Source organism: Microcaecilia unicolor, chromosome 3 (assembly GCF_901765095.1).
Source record: "Microcaecilia unicolor chromosome 3, aMicUni1.1, whole genome shotgun sequence".
Classification (NCBI taxonomy): domain Eukaryota; kingdom Metazoa; phylum Chordata; class Amphibia; order Gymnophiona; family Siphonopidae; genus Microcaecilia; species Microcaecilia unicolor.
This window is the reverse complement of record NC_044033.1, coordinates 169568082-169586249: the sequence shown is the minus strand read 5'-3', so window position 1 is coordinate 169586249 and position 18168 is coordinate 169568082. Positions and strand designations below refer to the sequence as shown.

General features: G+C 45.2%; 1 protein-coding gene across 6 annotated transcripts in view; it reads right to left on the bottom strand.

Annotated features, from left to right (window-relative positions):
• Positions 1-18168, bottom strand: part of LOC115465822 (utrophin-like) — a 1296369-nt gene that overhangs the window by 1272740 nt on the left and 5461 nt on the right. The window lies entirely within an intron of this gene.

Below are 18168 nucleotides of genomic sequence, written 5' to 3'. Positions count from 1 at the left end.
TGTCTTTAAATAAAAAAGTTCCTTAAGAAAAAAATGCCTTCCCTAAAGTCCCTCTTAAAAAATATTTGGCACCCTGGAGCCTATTGACTGATTTCTCAGAGACAAAGCCAGCCTCTCTAGCATCCTTCTCTCTATGGTACAACAGAGCAAACTGATTGATTGTCATCAGCCTTCTGGATCTTTCCTTTTAATACCTACCATAAGGGCAACTGTGATGCTTAGGTGCCAAATAGAGAAACTTTCACATAATGATTCCAATAGCCTACTGTATATACCTCTAATATTTAGGTGCAACAAAGGAAGGGGGAGGGCAAGGAGTGATTAAGAATATGGAAATATTTTAAAGCCAGGTTTGCAGAGAATGAAGGCTCATGGAGCCAGATTCCAGCCCGATTCTCACTGGGCAGGGCACCCAAAGGAGGACAAAAAGGTCCTGGGCTAAAAGCAATAAACAACATTTATAAGAAATTCAGAGTTGATGGCAAGACTGCCCCGGGATAAACCCTTATTGGTTGCAGATTTTTTAGGCAATTCACACCTTCTCAATGATTTCCATGTGCTTGTCTGGGATTTGACGCCAGTTCTTCCTCTCCAAAAAAAAATAGACTTTTCTTCATCACTTACTGCTTGCAGCACTTACGAGGAAGGCATTAAAGGGAAAGCACCTCTCTCTGCATCTTTGATTTGGGAGATTCTAGTGCTAGAGGGGGGGGGGGGGAGAGAAGAGAGAAAAGCTCACAGCCCTCTGGAAAATACATTAATTGCAACCTGGGGCTTATTCCTTGAATAACTTGACTTCTATGTATACAATTACTTCAGCGGCCTGTCAGGACAAAGGGAAGGCAGGAGAGTCACTGTTCTAATTTAGGTACATCCCAAAGAATCATGAACCACCACATTTCAGAAGTCTGCCAGTTTACACAATATACCAACTATATGTAAACATTCTTACAATTATATGTAAGAATAATATAATGTAATGATATGCCAAATGAATAAAATACTTCTGTGATCAAATGCCTTAAGCCTCTTACTCTGTTCGTCTTCAGACAAGCATCAAAAACGGTACCTGGTCAAAAAAGCCCCGACAAAATAGCTCCTGACATAACAGCCACTGACAAAACGGCTTGCCCACAATATAGCCCTTGACAAATTAGCCCCCCTGACAACAGGGCCTGATCAGGCTGCCCAGAATATGGCACTGCATTTTTTGTTCCTAATAATCTTACCTTGCCAAACAAGATAAGGTTGGTAAGACTATGAAAATTATGACAATATTGTTGGGTTTTTTTATTAGCATGTTGATGGAAGAATAATTTCCTTAAACAGCAGAACAGATCATGAATACCAGTTGGTAGCTATAGAATTGTGTTTATTTATATGTGCTTTCTACAATGCAATGCTGGTAGGAGCCTTTATCAGTGAAGATTTCACGTAGTTTATCATCCTTTTTTGTGGTGTTATTTTTTTCTAGGGGGCTATTTTGTCAAGGGCTGATTTATCAAGAGCTATTTTGTTACAAGGCTGTTTTGTCGGGGCTTTTTTCTCAAGGCGCCATCATGAATGCTATGAAACCCAGCTCGTGGGATCATATATCTTTACTATGTGCTTGATGTGGGGAAGGAGGGAGGTGTCTTCAGACATTAAAGGATCTATTTAGGAAATATGATTTACCTACTAATGATCAGTTTGCATATGCTAAATTGCAACATCATGTTAGATCCCTACCCCGAGCTTCTTTGTCTTCTGAAGTCTGGGATCATTGTAACACTATGTATGGGTTTGATGCATAATTGTCTATTCCTTTGAAATACTACATGGCTACTTACGAGACAATTGCCTCAATGACTATCCAGCTCATAATCGAAAGTGAAAGACCCCTATATTTCGACCCAAATCGGGAGATGGGCGTCTTTCTCCCGTGGGCGCCCAAATCGGTATAATTGAAAGCCGATTTTGGTCGTTTCCAACTGCAATCCGTCGCGGAAACGGGTAAAGTTGACAGGGGCATGTCGGAGGCGTGGTGAAGGCGGGGCTGGGGTGTGGTTATCGGCCGAGGAGAGATGGGCGTCTTTAGCTGATAATCGAAAAAAAGGCGTTTTTACCGTGATTTTGGGTTACTTTTTTTTTACCCTTTTTTTTTTCACGAACAAGTCCCAAAAAAGTGCCCCAACTGCCCAGATGACCACTGGAGGGAATCGGGGATGACCTCCCCGGACTCCCCCCGTGGTCACCAGCCCCCTCCCACCAAAAAACCCCCCACTTTATAAACTTTTTTTTCCAGCCTCTATGCCAGCCTCAAATGCCGTACCCACCTCCATGACAGCAGAATGTGTTCTATCCTCTGACAGCCTTTCCCTGGTTCTGATGTGGCTCTCGGGTGAGTGTGACACCTTTTCTGTTATGCACACTGCAGAGTCACATCAGCAATGCATTGTGGTGGGTGTAGGGTATTGGGCTCTGTGATTCCACTAGCTTGTGATAAATGCTCACGATGTTGGTAGTTGGTAGGCTGTACTCCCATGGTGCTTTTCCCCCTGCTTACTGGGTCAGAGTGTGCCCTGTTTTCTTTTCGGTAGTCCATGAGGTAGTGGCCATTTTTGTAAGCCAGTTTTAGATCCCTTTCATGTGTTAGCCACGTTACAGAACCTAGTTCTTACCTTGAATGTTGCTGAAAGAGGGCATTGTACAGCATTCTGCCAGCTCTGACCTACTGCTAATCTCAGTACCAGGGAGACTCGTTGCCAATGGGGCACAACAGCTGATCTGCAGTTAACTGAGAGTAAACGCGGTTATTCCAATAAAGGACGTTTTCGGAGAGATTAGTCTTCAGGCGTCAACTGGTGTGCCAAAGTGTCCCGTCCGTGGCCGTGACAACCCTCAGACTTACCCTGTTTCTGGGAGTCAGTGTCTGTGCTGGCTTCTGCTTGTCTCTGTGTCTGTCTTAGGTTCTCTCTGGCTCTGTGTGCTGATTGCCCTACTGAACCTCACCTGTGTGGGCTTTGCCTCTTCCAAGATGGCTGCCGCCTTCTCCTCTTTGCCAGTATCCAAGATGGCTTCCGCTGTTCCTTCCTATGGGCTGACTGCTCTGTGTGTCAAGCCTCTGTTTGGTTGCAAGGTGATTGCTGCAGCTGTGGCTCTGGTGTTGAAGGGCTTTATTAATCACTTGAAGACTACAGTCCTGGCCTTTGCATCTCATCTAAAGGTCCTGGTGTATAGAGTGCTCTGTACACAGTTTCAGTGTTTGCTCTGTGTGAGTTTCTATGTTTGTTAGACTAGCTAGCTTAGGCACCGTGTGACTTGTAGCCTGTGTATAGCTTTGCTAGTGCTCTGTGTTTGTGTAGACTAGCTAGCTTAGGCACCGTCTGGCTTGTAGCCTGTGCATAGCTCTGCTAGTTCTCTGTGTTTGTTTCCAGTGCATGACTAGTTAGCTTAGGCACCGTCTGGCTTGTAGCCTGTGCATAGCTCTGCTAGTGCTCTGTGTTTGTTTCCAGTGCATGACTAGCTAGCTTAGGCACCGTCTGGCTTGTAGCCTGTGTATAGCTTTGCTAGTGCTCTGTGTTTGTTTCCAGTGCATGACTAGCTAGCTTAGGCACCGTCTGGCTTGTAGCCTGTGTATAGCTTTGCTAGTGTTCTTTGTTTGTTTAGACTAGCTAGCTTAGGCACCGTGTGGCTTGTAGCCTGTGCATAGCTCTGCTAGTTCTCTGCGTTTGTTCCTAGTGTTAGACTAGCCGCCCTTGCTAGCCACTATCCCAAGACTGTGTTTGTTCCTAGTGTTAGACTAGCCGCCCTTGCTAGCCACTATCCCAAGACTGTGTTTGTTCCTAGTGTTAGACTAGTCGCCCTTGCTAGCCACTATCCCAAGACTGTGTTTGTTCCTAGTGTTAAACTAGCCGCCCTTGCTAGCCACTATCCCAAGACTGTGTTTGTTCCTAGTGTTAGACTAGCCGCCCTTGCTAGCCACTATCCCAAGACTGTGATTGTTCCTAGTGTAGACTAGCCAGCTTAGGCACCGTCTGGCTTGTAGCCTGTGCATAGCTCTGCTAGTGCTCTGTGTTTGTTCCTAGTATTAGACTAGCCGCCCTTGCTAGCCACTATCCCGAGTCTGTATTTGTTCCTAGTGTTAGACTAGCCGCCCTTGCTAGCCACTATCCCAAGACTGTGATTGTTCCTAGTGTAGACTAGCCAGCTTAGGCACCGTCTGGCTTGTAGCCTGTGCATAGCTCTGCTAGTTCTCTGTGTTTGTTCCTAGTGATAGACTAGCCAGCTTAGGCACCGTCTGGCTTGTAGCCTGTGCATAGCTTTGCTAGTTCCCTGGGTTTGTTCCTAATACTTGACTAGCCAGCTTAGGCACCGTGTGGCTTGTAGCCTGTGTAAAGCTTTGCTAGTGTCTGTGTTGTTTCCAGTGCATGACTTGTTAGCTTGGGCACAGCTTAGTTGTTAGCTGGTGTATAGCCTTCCAAGTCTCCTGAGTTTGCTCTGTGTATGTTCCTGTGTATGACTGGTTTGCCTAGGTATAGCGTTCCTATTAGCCTGGGTACAGTTTACTAGTCATTGTGTTGATTCCTGCCGACTGCCAGAACCCGGACAGTCCCTGCTTGTCTGCCTTGCCTTCGCCTAGGTGCCAGGGGGCACTCCTGGATCTTCATTCCTGCTGTTTCTGTAAGTCCTACCGGCTGCCAGAACCTGAGGGCTCAAACCTCGGGGAAAGTCAAGTGTAGGTGAAGCCTAGGTCCAGGGTGTTCCAGTTCCGCGGGTTCCGCTCCAGTGTGTTCCAGCCCAGCGGGTTTCACTCCTGTATGTTCCAGTCCAGTGGGGCCACTCCAGTGTGTCCAGTCCAGCGGGCCCCACTCCAGTGCGCACCCGTCCGGTGCGTTCCAGTTCCGAGTGTTCCGGTGTAGCACTCCAGTCCGGAGTTCCGGTCCAGTCTTGTTTCCTCTCTACCTGGAAGGTGATTTTGCCTGCCACTGCCGCTCCACGGTAGTGGCCTATGGACTCACAAACCCCGCGCTCCCGGGGAAGAAGCCTGAAGGTATGCCAAGGTCCTCGAGAGCGCGGCAAGAGCGAGAGACGCGACACAAAGTTATAGAGCAGCAACAAGTCCTAGAGGCCTGCGTGTATGCAGGTCCCTGGAGCACTTTTAGTGGGTACCGCAGTGCACTTCAGGCATGCGGACCCAGGCCCATCCCCCCCTACCTGTAACACTTGTGCTGGTAAATGGGAGGCTTCCAAAACCCACTGTACCCACATGTAGGTGCCCCCTTCACCCCTAAGAGCTATGGTAGTGTTGTACATTTGTGGGTAGTGGGTTTTGGGGGAGGGGGTTGGGTGCTCAGCACCTGTAAGGGAGCTATGCATGTGGGAGCTTTTTCTGAAGTCCACCGCACTGACCTCTAGGGTGCCCAGTTGGTGCCCTGGCATATCAGGGGGGCCAGTGTACTACGAATCCTCGCCCCTCCCATGACCAAATGGCTCAGATTAATACATATTTGAGCTGGGCGTTTTTAGTTTCCATTATCACTAAAAAAAACAAATGCCCAGCTCAGAAACAAACAAATCCATGGCATTTGGTTCGTACAAACCGTATTATCGAAAAAAAAGATGGACGTCCATTTTTTTCAAAAATACAGGCTGTCCCGCCTCTTCACGTACCCGTTTTCGGACATAGACGCCCATGGAGATAGGCGTTCGTGTTCGATTATGCCCCTTCACGTATCTTGGCCTCAGAAATGGTCTGGGGAATTGGCAGTTGGTCTCAACGCTCATCAATTAAAAACTTGCCTTTTGAACGTATATTCCCTCAATTAAAGTGCTCTCCTTTGGGAGCTCCAATATAAGTTCTTATTATGACTACATATTTCTCCTTATCAAGCCTTTTGTGCAGTTCTGAGGGAAGATGATATTTGTCTGAGATATTTGGTGATGAGGGCTCATCTGGGTCATATGTTCTGGAATTGTTCGCATATTCAGGTTTTTTGGACTCGGATCAATGGACACGTTTCTCAGATATGGAAAACTGGCTGGTCTTCCTCGGCTGGGCAACTCTTTGATACATTTTGTATTTGAAGACAGCCACTGGCCAGAATACAAGCCTTTTTAAAGTGCTCGGTATTGATGGCCAGGATGATGATTCTACAGCACTGGTTGTCAGCAGAGACACCCACAGCGGCGCATTGGAGACTAGCTATGATTCTGCTTTGTTCCTTGGAATGCAAAGGAATCCCTGACTTATCCTCTTCGAAAAGCAATTTTTTTCTACAGATCTGGGCCCCATTTTGGGAGACTAACGCCAGTGGCCCCAGTAGAATCTTGAATGTTTAGGTAGCAGCATGTACCAGCATTTTTTTTGTTGTTGTTGGGGGGGTAGGGGGTCCTATGGAAAAAAGTATTGATGCCGTATGCTATGTATTTCTTTCTATTTTGCAGGTTTTGTTGTTTTACCACGTTTATAACACAAAATAATGTGCGTCTTTTCTATTTAATTTTTCTTGTGGTGTCAATAAACAAGAATATTAAAAAAAAAAAAAAAAAAAGAGTATGCAGTGTCTTGAGTATGCAGTGTCTTGCTGACTATGGGATGCTGAATTAATTTATTCACCCTGAGTGGGAAGGCTGCCTAGATTCATGACCCTGGGAGCAGTCAGCAGGCCACAACATGCACTGGCTCATTTAGGCCAGAAAGAAGGTCCCCTTTTTCTTGGTAGGCTGCTGGGACCCTACAAGTGTGTGCATCTGAAAGTGATGGCGGAGAACTCCTACACGCTACATGGCAACAAGGATGGAATCTGGTAAGCTTCCATGTTGAGAAGTGACTAGAGGATTCCTGCCACCCTTAAAGGAGTGTGACTCAGCAGCCTCTTCTGATAAGAGTACCTAGGAAGGGCCTTTGCTGAGAGTGGGATTTCTAAGGGTAGAAGTAACAGGAGTTTGGAGGATAAGATCCCCAGTTGAAGGAATCACACTTGGGCTTTCTTTTGTTTTTTCACAATTATCTACCACTACGATGGAAGCAAAAGATTTGTTCCAGTGGCTGGTGGGCCAGTTCAAGCAACAGCAGGTAGAGACCTAGAAGTTGCTACATGATGCCCTGGAAGCCAGCCAACAGCAGCAGTCTCTTTTGGACTTGCTGCAAGGACTTCTTAAGGCTACTGAGAGAATGCTGGAGCAAAGCATTGGACGAGGAGGATGAGCCCAGTTCCCAGGTGGCAGGGGGTGTCCGTTTTTGGACCCTTTTCTTTGGGGAAAATAAGTGATAAAGACGATGTGTATGATTTTATTGTGACATTGGAATGGATAGCCATTGAGGTGGGCTGGCTGAGAGACCAATGGGCTTTTCGATTGGCTACATGTTTGACAGGAGAACGTTTGGCTGCCTATCGGGCCTTATCCCCATCCCAGGCTCAGGCCTATGAAGTTATAAAATCAGCCATTAGAGATCATATGGGATTATCCAAAGATTTCTACAGGAGACATTTTAGGGCCAAAGAGTAGCCTAGAGCCCTAACTCAATGGCTGAAGGACATGGCCACCAAATGGCTAGAGCCCGAAGAGAAAACTGTGACAATTGATAGAGATAGTATTGGAACAATTCTTCTATGCCATACCCCCAAAAGCGATGGAATGACTTATAAAGTAGGGGCTTCAAATATAGGTCCCATAGCCAAGACCATAAACAAGACCCCAAGATGACAAAAGGGGGAGGACTGGGTGGTGAGTTATACCCAAAGGAACAGAAACTTGGGAACTAAATGCTACCAATGTGGTAAGAGGGAACACTTAAAGACTGTGAAGAAAGGGCAGATTTGGTAGGGAACAAAACCCAGGAGGAGGAGGAAGTCGCGTCTCCTTATATGAAAGTAGCAGCAATTGAAGGATTCCAGTCAAGCATTGCTGGATTCAGGAGCCAACCAATCCATGACGTCAGGAAAGTTCTGAGGAACACTGAAGCAGAAGTTGAAGGAAGATGATAATCATTACGAGGGCACTATTAGAATAAAGCGTATACATGGAACCATACAGCACTGGCTGTCAGCAGACACACGCACAGTGGCACATTGGAGACTAGCTATGATTCTGCTTTGTTCCTTGGAACACAAAGGAATCCCTGACCACCAGTGTGGTTATAGTTAAAATATCTGGGGTCCAGATATAAGTTAAGAGAAGCCATCCTTCTCTGCCTTCCCTATAAAATGATTCTAGGCTGGGACTGCACCAATTTTTCCAAGCGGTTAAAGGAAGAGGAAGGAATGGTATCTACCCAGTCCCACATTCATAAGGCTGAAGAAGGTGAAGGGGAACTAGGGGATGACACTGAGGCATATTTTCAAAGCACTTATTTACAAAAGTTACATAGGAACCTATGGAATTTTGTAAGTCTAAGTGCTTTGAAAATTAGCCCCACTCTGTCCAACATCTTTCCTTTCCAAGATGAGATAACTGAACCACCAGTGAAAGGTAGGAAAAGGCAAGTAGGAGGACAGAAAGGAGGGAAAGGATACAGGCAGTGAGAGCCCTGGAAGAAGAGGATTCCATGCTGTGGGCAGCTGAAGAAGTTCCTCTCTTTTCCCCAGAAGGCTGATCCTATCTTACACCAAACCTACAGAAAGGCAGCTGATCAGATGGACAGGGTTTTCCCCAGGTTTAGGTAGGAAGATGATGTATTATACAGAGAGGTGCCTGATCCCATGGGAAAGGGAATAAGGAAGCAGCTGGTAGTTACCCAGACTTTTTGTCCTACTGTATTAAAGTTGGTCCATTATCATCCCTTGGCAGGGCATAAGGGTGTTCAGAATACATTATTACAACTACAGGATAGGTTCTATTGGCCTAGTATATTCCTGTCTTTTCATACTTCACTCGGACCACTTTGGCGGACCCAGAAGTATATCGAGTTACTTTAGTTTTTCAACATCAGTTTTGCACGAGGGGTCTTGGCTATCCTAAAGAAGCAGTGGGTAGAAGAGGCAGAGGAGGGCATCAATGTGGTTTCTATTGTTAAAGGGCCCAGGATCCATTAAAATGGGTTTTACAAGCAATCCCAGGAGAATCTAAGTAAAAGTCAAGAAAGACAGAAGTTTACTATTATGATCAGGGTACCCAGTCAAGGAGTTTCCAAGAAAAAGATAGTGGTAGCTCCCACTTCTCCTGATAAGTTTCAAGCCAAATGGCAAGATCCTATGATAAGAGCCAAATAGAGCACTAGTAATTAATTGATGGCAAAAAAACAACTTTAACATATGAATGTTATAAAACCTTGATGAGACAGAGGGTTTAACAACCTTACTGCAAAAGAAGCACAATGAGGATATAGGACCTCAGATAGATGAGGTATATAAGAAAAGAGTCACCCTAGATTGAATCCAGAGTTAACGCCCAGACAACATGCAGAATTGGGTGAACTCTTAGGGTCCTTTCAGGATATATCAAGCTGATTTATCATGAAATACATATCACTCCACGGATGGTTGTGAGAAAGAGACCTTATCACTCGCCTGAGGCTAAGCACCAAAAAGTAATTAGGCAGGTGAAGGAAATGGAACAGTTGGGCATTATAGAAGAGAGTCTAGAAGTCTGTAGTCCAGCTCTATTGTGCTGGTGCCAAAGCCAGATGGTTTTCAAAGACTTTGCATTGATTTTCACCAAGTTAATGCAATTTCTGAGTTTGATGTGTATCCCTTATCTCGCTTCAATTAAATTTTAGACCAGCTAGGGCAAGCTGGATATTTGACCTTATTAGACTTAACCAAGGGTTACTGGCAGATTCCCCTTGCCAGGGAATCACGACCAAAAACTGCTTTTAGTACTTCAGTAGGTCTATACTAATTCCGGCATCTCCCTTTTGGCTTAAATGGAACTGCTGCTAAAGGCTGGTTGATTATATCCTTAAGAGCCAGAGGTATGCAGTAGCTTATTTGGATGATATCATAATATTCCGCTCAGATTGGGGAAGACACAACCAGGGTCAAGGAAGTTTTAGAGTCTTTAAGAAGGGCAGGGCTCACTTTAAATCCTCAGAAATGTTCCTTTGCCCAGAGGGAGGTTAAATGCCTAGGATACCTTATTGTCCCTTTCTTCCTTTCTCACTCCTGGCTTTCCTTCTTTCTTGAACCTTCATCTTTTCCCTCATTCTTGGGGATTTTAACATTCATGCTAATGATCCCTCTGACCATTTAACATCCTCTTTCAATCTTCAACTGTGCTCCACTACCCTTACTCAGCAGAACGGCCGCTGTCTTGATCTTGCCTTCTCCAACTGCTCGCTCTCCAGTTTCTGTGCCTCAGCTCTTCCCCTCTCTGTCCATCATCTGATAATTTTCACACTTAAACACCCCCCCAATCCTGTCCAATCTTCACCAATACATTTAGGAATCTTCAAGCTATTGACTCTTCTACTCTATCCTCCAGTGTTTCTAACCTCTTCTCAACCACTATGTTATCCAAGTCAGTCAATGAGGCTGTCTCTTCCTATAATACTTTCTCTCCTCTGCTTTGGATACTCTCGTTCCTCCCATTCCCAATTCTGTAAAACGTACTACCTCTAGAATCCGCTACCTAAGTTCTTCTGCCCTATCTGCCGAATGCCTTTGGTAGAAATCCAATGCCCATGGCGACTTCATAAATTTCAAATTCTTGCTGACCTCCTTCCAGTCTGTTCTTTCACTTACCAAAAGGACTACTACATCCAGTTGACAAACTCTCTTGGATTAAACCCTCAACGTCTCTTTGCCACACTGAACTCTCTCCTCAAAGTGCCTTCACTTTCAACTCCCCCTTCACTTTCTCCCCAGATTCTGGCTGAGTACTTTCATGATAAGGTTCACAAGATTAACCTTGAATTCTCAACCAAGTCACCTCCAAATCTCCCTAAGTCCATTCCCTCAACCATCCCTCAACCCCTGCCTCCATTTCTTCCATCAATGAAGAGGAAACTGCACATTTTCTTTCCTCCTCCAAACTGACTACCTGTTCCTCTGATCCTATTCCCACCCATCTACTTGGCACTCCCTCTCCTACTGTCATCCCTTCAGTCATATCATATCCTCAGTCTTTCACTTTCCACTGTGACTGTTCCTGATGCCTTCAAACACGTCGTAGTTACACCACTGCTCAAAAAAAAAAAATTAATTGGACCCCACCTGTCCTTCCAACTATCATCCCATCTCCCTCCTCCCTTTCCTTTGCAAGATACTGGAACGTGCTGTTCACCACCGTTGTCTTGATTTTCTTTCATCTCAAGCTATTCTTGATCCATTTCAATCAGGCTTTCACCCTCTTCATTCAACTGCAACAGCCCTTGCTAAAGTCTCCAATGTCCTGTTCCTGGCCAGATCCAAAGGTCTCTATTCTACCCTCATCCTTCTTGATCTGCTGCTTTTTACACTGTTGATACCATATACTCCTTGATGCACTGTACTCGGATTTCAGAGCTCCGTTCTTTCCTGGTTTTCTTCTTATCTCTCCCACTGCACTTCTAGTGTATACTCTGGCAGATAATCCTCCACTTCTATCCATCAGTTGAGGTACCTCAGGGCTCTGTCTTGGGATCTCTTCTTTGCTCCATCTATACTTCTTCCCTTGGTGCTCTGATCTCATCCTTTGGTTTTCAGTATCACCTTTATGCTGATGACTCCCAGATCTAGTTCTCCACATCAGAAATTTCAGCAGGAATCCAGGTCCAAGTCTAAGCCTGCAGGACACTGCTGCCTGGATGTCTCACCGCCATCTGAAATTAAACATGACCAAGATTGAGCTTCTTATCTTTCCCCCTAAACCCAGCTCTCCTCTTCCCCCATTCTCTTTCTCTGTGGATAACACTATCATCCTCCCTGTCTTATCAGCTCGTAACCTTGGGGTCATCTTTGACTCCTCTCTCTTTCTCTGCACATATCAAACAGACTGCTAAAACCTGTTGCTTCTTTCTCTATCACCAAAATCAGACCTTCCTGTCTGAGCACAATATCAAAACCCTTATCCACACTCTTACCACCTCTTGCTTAGATTATTGCAACCCTGCAATTTGCTTTTCACAGGTCTCCCACTAAGCCATCTCTCTCCCCTTCAATCTGTTCGAAAATTATGTTGCACAACTTATATTCCACTATGCTCATTATTAGCCCTCTCCTCAAGTCACTTTATTGGCTCCCTATCTATTTCCGCATGCAGTTCAAACTCCTCTTATTGACTTACAAGTGCATTCACTCTGCAGCTCCTCAGTACTTTTCCACTCTTCCCTCTCTCTACATTCCTTCTCGGGAACTCCATTCATTGGGTAAATCTCTCGTCTGTACCCTTCTCCTCCACTGCCAACTACAAACTCAATTCCTTTTACCTTGCTGCACCATATGCCTGAAATAGACTTCCTGAGCCAGTACGTCAAGCTCCATCTCTGGCTGTCTTCAAATCTAGGCTAAAAGCCCACCTTTTTGATGTTGCTTTTAACTCCTAACCCCTATTCACTTGTACAGTACACATGCATGTTTTATCATTCCCACCTTAGTAATTCCCTTATTTATCCCGTTTGTCTGTCCTGATTAGATTGTAAGCTCTTTCAAGCAGGGACTGTCTCTTCATGTTCAAGTGTACAACGCTACGTATGTCTAGTAAAACTATAGAAATAAGCAGTAGTAGTTCCTCAGACCTCTGGGTTTTCCTCCAATTGCTTTTCAAATGTTACTATCAACTGAGAAGAGCATCATTACTGACAGACCATGGGGGGGGGGGGGGGGGGGGGCTGCAGGAAATTGAGGTAGTCACCTTCTCCATCCATTTCATTAGTATTACAAAGTGACCAAGTAGCGAGTTCTACACTTCACCATGCCAGTCCAGGTTGGCCAACCTATACATTTTTATGCTACGCAAGTATATTCACTGTGAGTAAGATCTTTTAAATCAGTATTTCCCAAGTCTGGTCCTGGAGTACCCCTTGCCAGTCAGGTTTTCAGGATATCCACAATGAATATGCATGAAAGATATTTACATATAATGGAAGCAATGTATGCAAATCAAGTTCATGCATATTCATTGTGGACATCCTGAAAACCTGACTGGCAAGGGTACTCCAGGACCAGACTTGGGAAACACTGTTAGATCAACTTAGCTAACAAGGACAAATTTTGGCCTCAGGAGAAAAAAAATCTCAGCCATCATTCAACAGCACTATCGAGGGCAGAGATGCAGGTGTTTGGGCCTTGAATGACACAAACAGGCCAGGTTTTCAGGATATCCCCAATTAATACGCATATATAATCATCTACTGAGTAAATACCCTTTTAAGTTACAACTGGTATCAATCAATATAGTAACAATTACTCTCTGCTTAATGTAGCAAAATCTCTTTATTCAAAATCTCAAATTACATAAAAATACCTTCCCACAATCTTCTTAACCACATATCCTCATATCAGTATAAAAGGATGGTCCTTCAATGGCAAACACCACTATAGGTATTATTTCAAAGTGTCCATACAGCTTTCTTATAAACTCCAGTTGACGAGGGCGCTGTTACATCCTGTAACTGTTTCTTCCCTCTTATTTGGGCAAACTAAGTCGCCTCAATAATATCTTATCTGTGGTAGGTTTTCAACATTCTTGCACTACTGCATCGACTGATTTTCTTGTTTTGCAGTCACTCCCTCGTCAGCTGGAGTTTACAACAAAGCTATATGGACATTTTGAAATAATACCTATAGTGGCATGTGCCATTGAAGAAGGATCCTTTATACTAAGTACATAAGCATCGCCATGCTGGGACAGACCAAGGGTCCATCGAGCCCAGCACCCTGTCACCGACAGCGGCCAAAAGAACAAGCAATTTGTCCCGCCCCTCCTAGAAACAGTGTACTATTCCCTCTTCCATTCAATAACATTCTATGGCCTTTTCCTCCAGGAAGCCGTCCAACCTTTTTTTAAAGTCCGCTAAGTTAACCGCCTTAACCACTTTTTCCAGCAGCGAATTCCAGAGTTTAACTACGCGTTGAGTGAAGAAAAATTTCCGATTTGTTTTAAATTTACCATACTGTAGCTTCATCACATGCCCCCTTGTCCTAGTATTTTTGGAAAGCGAAAAGACGCTCCACATCGACTCGTTCCATTCCACTCATTTTCTTATAGACCTCTATCATATCTCCCCTCAGCCGCCTCTTCTCCAAGCTGAAGAGCCCCAGCCTCTTCAGCCTTTCCTCATAGGGAAATCGTCCCATCCCCTGTATCATTTTTGTCGCCCTTCTCTGCACCTTTTCCAATTCCACTATATCTTTTTTGAGGTGCGGCAACCAGAATTGAACACAATACTCGCGGTGAGAGTGGTGGATGCTTGGAATGCCCTCCCACAGGAGGTGGTGGAAATGAAAACAGTAACGGAATTCAAACATGCGTGGGATAAACATAAAGGAATCCTGTTCAGAAGGAATGGATCCTCAAGAGCTTTGCCGAGATTGGGTGGCAGAGCCGGTGGTTGGGAGGAGGGACTGGTGGTTGGGAGGCGGAGATAGTGCTGGGCAGACTTATATGGTGTGTGCGGGGGCTGGTGGTTGGGAGGCGGGGATAATGCTGGGCAGACTTATACGGTCTGTACCAGAGCTGGTGGTGGGAGGTGGGGCTGATGGTTGGGAGGCAGAGATAGTGCTGGGCAGACTTATACAGTCTGTGCCCTGAAAATAACAGATACAAATCAAGGTAAGGTATACACAAAAAGTAGCACATATGAGTTTATCTTGTTGGGCAGACTGGATGGACCATGCAGGTCTTTTCTGCTGTCATCTACTATGATACAATGGCAGAATAATATCTTTATTTTTGTTTTCAATCCCTTTCCTAATGATACTCAACATTCTACTTGCTTTCCTAGCCACAGCAGCACATTGAGCAGAAGTTTTCAACGTATCATTAATGATGACACCTAGATCCCTTTCTTGGTCCGTAACTACCAACGCTGAACCTTGCATGACATATTTATAGTTTGGGTTCCTCTTTCCCACATGCATCACTTTGCACTTGTTCACATTAAACGTCATCTGCCATTTAGACGCCCAGTCTCATAAGGTCCTCTTGTAGTTTTTCACAATCTTTCCGCGATTTGCCAACTTTGAATAACTTTGTGTCATCGGCAAATTTGATTACCTCACTAGTTACCCCCATCTCTAGATCATTTATGAATATGTTAAAAAGCAGAGGTCCCAGCACAGATCCCAGAGGGACCCCAATAACTACCCTTCTGCATTGCGAATATTGACCTTTTAATCCAACTCTGTTTCCTATCTTTCAACCAGTTTTTTTTTTTTTTTTTAATATCATTTTTATTAATGACCAAAAGATACAGGTGACAATAAAGTGGAAAAAAAAAACATTGCATTACAAGTGTGTTCCAATAATCTAATTACATCCATGTTCAACCTGGTCATTTATAATTTTTGCTTTCATAATGTGCCTATCTAACCTCCCACCCTCCCACCTCCCACCCACCCTCCACCCTGCAAGCTTACCCATTCAGAATTCTACTGCGAGCCATGGGAGTCAAGGTATCCCAGAACAGTAACCAACATTGTAATAGTCGATCTCCTTTTGGGGATGCTAAGTCATTTATTTCCCTACGTTCTAGGGCTCCTAGGGAGATCATAAGGGATCGCCACCGTGGCATGGAAGGGGGTTCCGATGAGATCCAATTCAATAAAATCGTTTTCTTTCCCATAGCAGTCGCCCTGCGTAGGAACGGTAACATACCCCTCCTTCGGTTCCCTCTCACCTTATATTTGTCAAATAAAAGGGTAGGTAAGGGGCACCACTGCAACCCCCAGATACTCGAGACGAATGCACAAAGCTGTGTCCAGAAGATACGGACCTGGGGGCACAACCAGAACATATGTCCCAAATGCGCCCCAGTTCCCGCACACTTAGGGCAGTCATCCAAAGGTCTTAAGGCAGCTCTAAACGCTCTATGCGGCGAAATATACATTCTCATGTTAAATTTATATTGGGATTCCTGCAGTGTCACCTCTCTAAAGGTCTTATACCCCATTGCCAAATTAGCCTGTACCATCACTCCAGTAATAGAACAGCCCAAGTCTCTAGTCCAGGCCCCAGCAATCTGATCATATGATATCTCCGGGCAAAGCTCTTTGAGTTTAAAATGATAGAATTTTAGAGGAACCGAAAGCTGCGCCTCCAAATCTAGCAAATCTGTAATTTGTCTTCGTCTCTGCGAGGTCAACGACGCTCGGGGGAGGGAGGCAATGTAATGGCTCAATTGCAAGTAGGAAAGGGTAGCCTGTGCTGGAAGTCCAACATTCTCACACAAATCCTTGAAGGACTTACATTTGCCTTCTTTTGTTAATACTTGAAACAGGAATATTATCCCCCCCTCCCTCCATGTCTGAAAAGTCTCAGTATCCGTGCCCACTGAAAAATCTACATTGCCACCAATCGGTAGGAAGGGGGAAGAGTGGCACTCGAACCCTCCAGCTTTGCCCAGCCATCGCCATGCACGTCTCAGCGGCGTGAAAAGAGGAGCATATCCTTTGGCGGTGGGTGCTTTGCCAACTGGTGCATGCAACCAATAGCTAAAGTGATATTTGCTCACTAGTTTAGTTTCAGGAATGGGAAAGGAAAAAAAGGATGTGCCCCTAAACCAATCCGTAAGATGTCTCATGCAACCCGCCACTGACATACGTTGAATGCTGTGTACACCCAATCCTCCCTTTTGTATTGGAAGGTATGTTTGTTGTAGTGTAGCCCTGGGTCTCTTCCCATTCCATAGATATCTAGCTAGTAATCTGTGTAGTTTCCGCTCGTCTTTATATAAGAAGAATAGAGATAGCACCTGGACCACATATAGCCATTTCGGAACCAGGACCATATTGTACAGAGCTGCACGCCCCCACAAGGACAGGGGAAGGCGCTGCCACATTTCTAAAGTGTGTTGAGTCTCTTTCCACAAGGGGGCTAAGTTGATTTTATAAAGTTGCTTGAGCGATGTTGGCAATCTGATCCCCAAGTAGACCAAGTAATCAGCGGTCCACTTCAACGGGAACCTTCCCTCCCAGCGCTCCCGCACGGAGAGAGGTATTGGTAGCACCTCGGACTTCTGTGAATTAAGTTGGAACCCCGAGTAATATCCGAATTCTGCTATGTGATCTAAAGCTATTGTCAACGATGTCTGAGGTTGTGTCAGTACTAGGAGAATGTCATCTGCATAAGCCAATACTTTAACATGAAGCTGTGGCAGCTGAACTCCCTCCACCTCTGGGTCTTTTATAATATTGCGCAGCAGGGGCTCCAAGTATATCAAAAACAGAAGCGGAGACAGGGGGCAACCCTGTCTCGTGCCCCGTCTTACCAAAAAACGTGGAGAACACATTCCATTCACTAAGACTCTGGCTCCAGGATCCGTATATAGTGTATCAATTGCATGCAAATACCACCCGGACAACCCTATGTATTTAAGTGTTTGAAAGAGATAGTCCCAATTCACTTGGTCAAATGCTTTAGTAGCGTCCAGGCCTGCCAACATTAAGGGATGACCCGTGGCTTCCGCATACGCCACTGCCATCAGGGCCCTACGGACATTGAGACCTGGGTGTCTCCCCCGCACGAATCCCACCTGATGGTCCCCTACTAAAGCCGGGAGATGTATAGCCAGCCTGTCAGCAAGGACTTTAGCTAAAATTTTTACATCTACATTGAGAAGAGATATTGGCCTGTAAGACCCTGGCAAGTCGGGTGGTTTACCCGGTTTCGGGATGAGAACAATTAAGGCTTCATTCGAATCCCTGGGCAGCCTCCCCACTCCCACAGCTGCTTCAAGGTGAAGTGTCAGGGGAACACTCAGTTGGGTCGACAATAATTTATAGTATTCTGTAGAGAAACCATCCAGGCCCGGAGATTTTCCCAAGGACAAACCCTTGATCGTTTGTTGAATCTCTCGGGCCTGGAGGGGAGCATTCAACTGATCCCGGACCACCTGTGGCAGTACCGGGAGGCCTGCGTCTCTCAAATAATCATCCAATTTTGGTCCCCCCTGCTGCGCCTCCGGTTGGTATACTCGGGAAAAATAGTCTCTGAATATGGTCAATATATCCTTAGGACAAGATTTACGGGAACCATCAGGTGCCAACACCGTAGAAATAAATGTCTTCTCCGACCAGGCCTTTGCAACTTTAGCTAGTAATTTCCCAG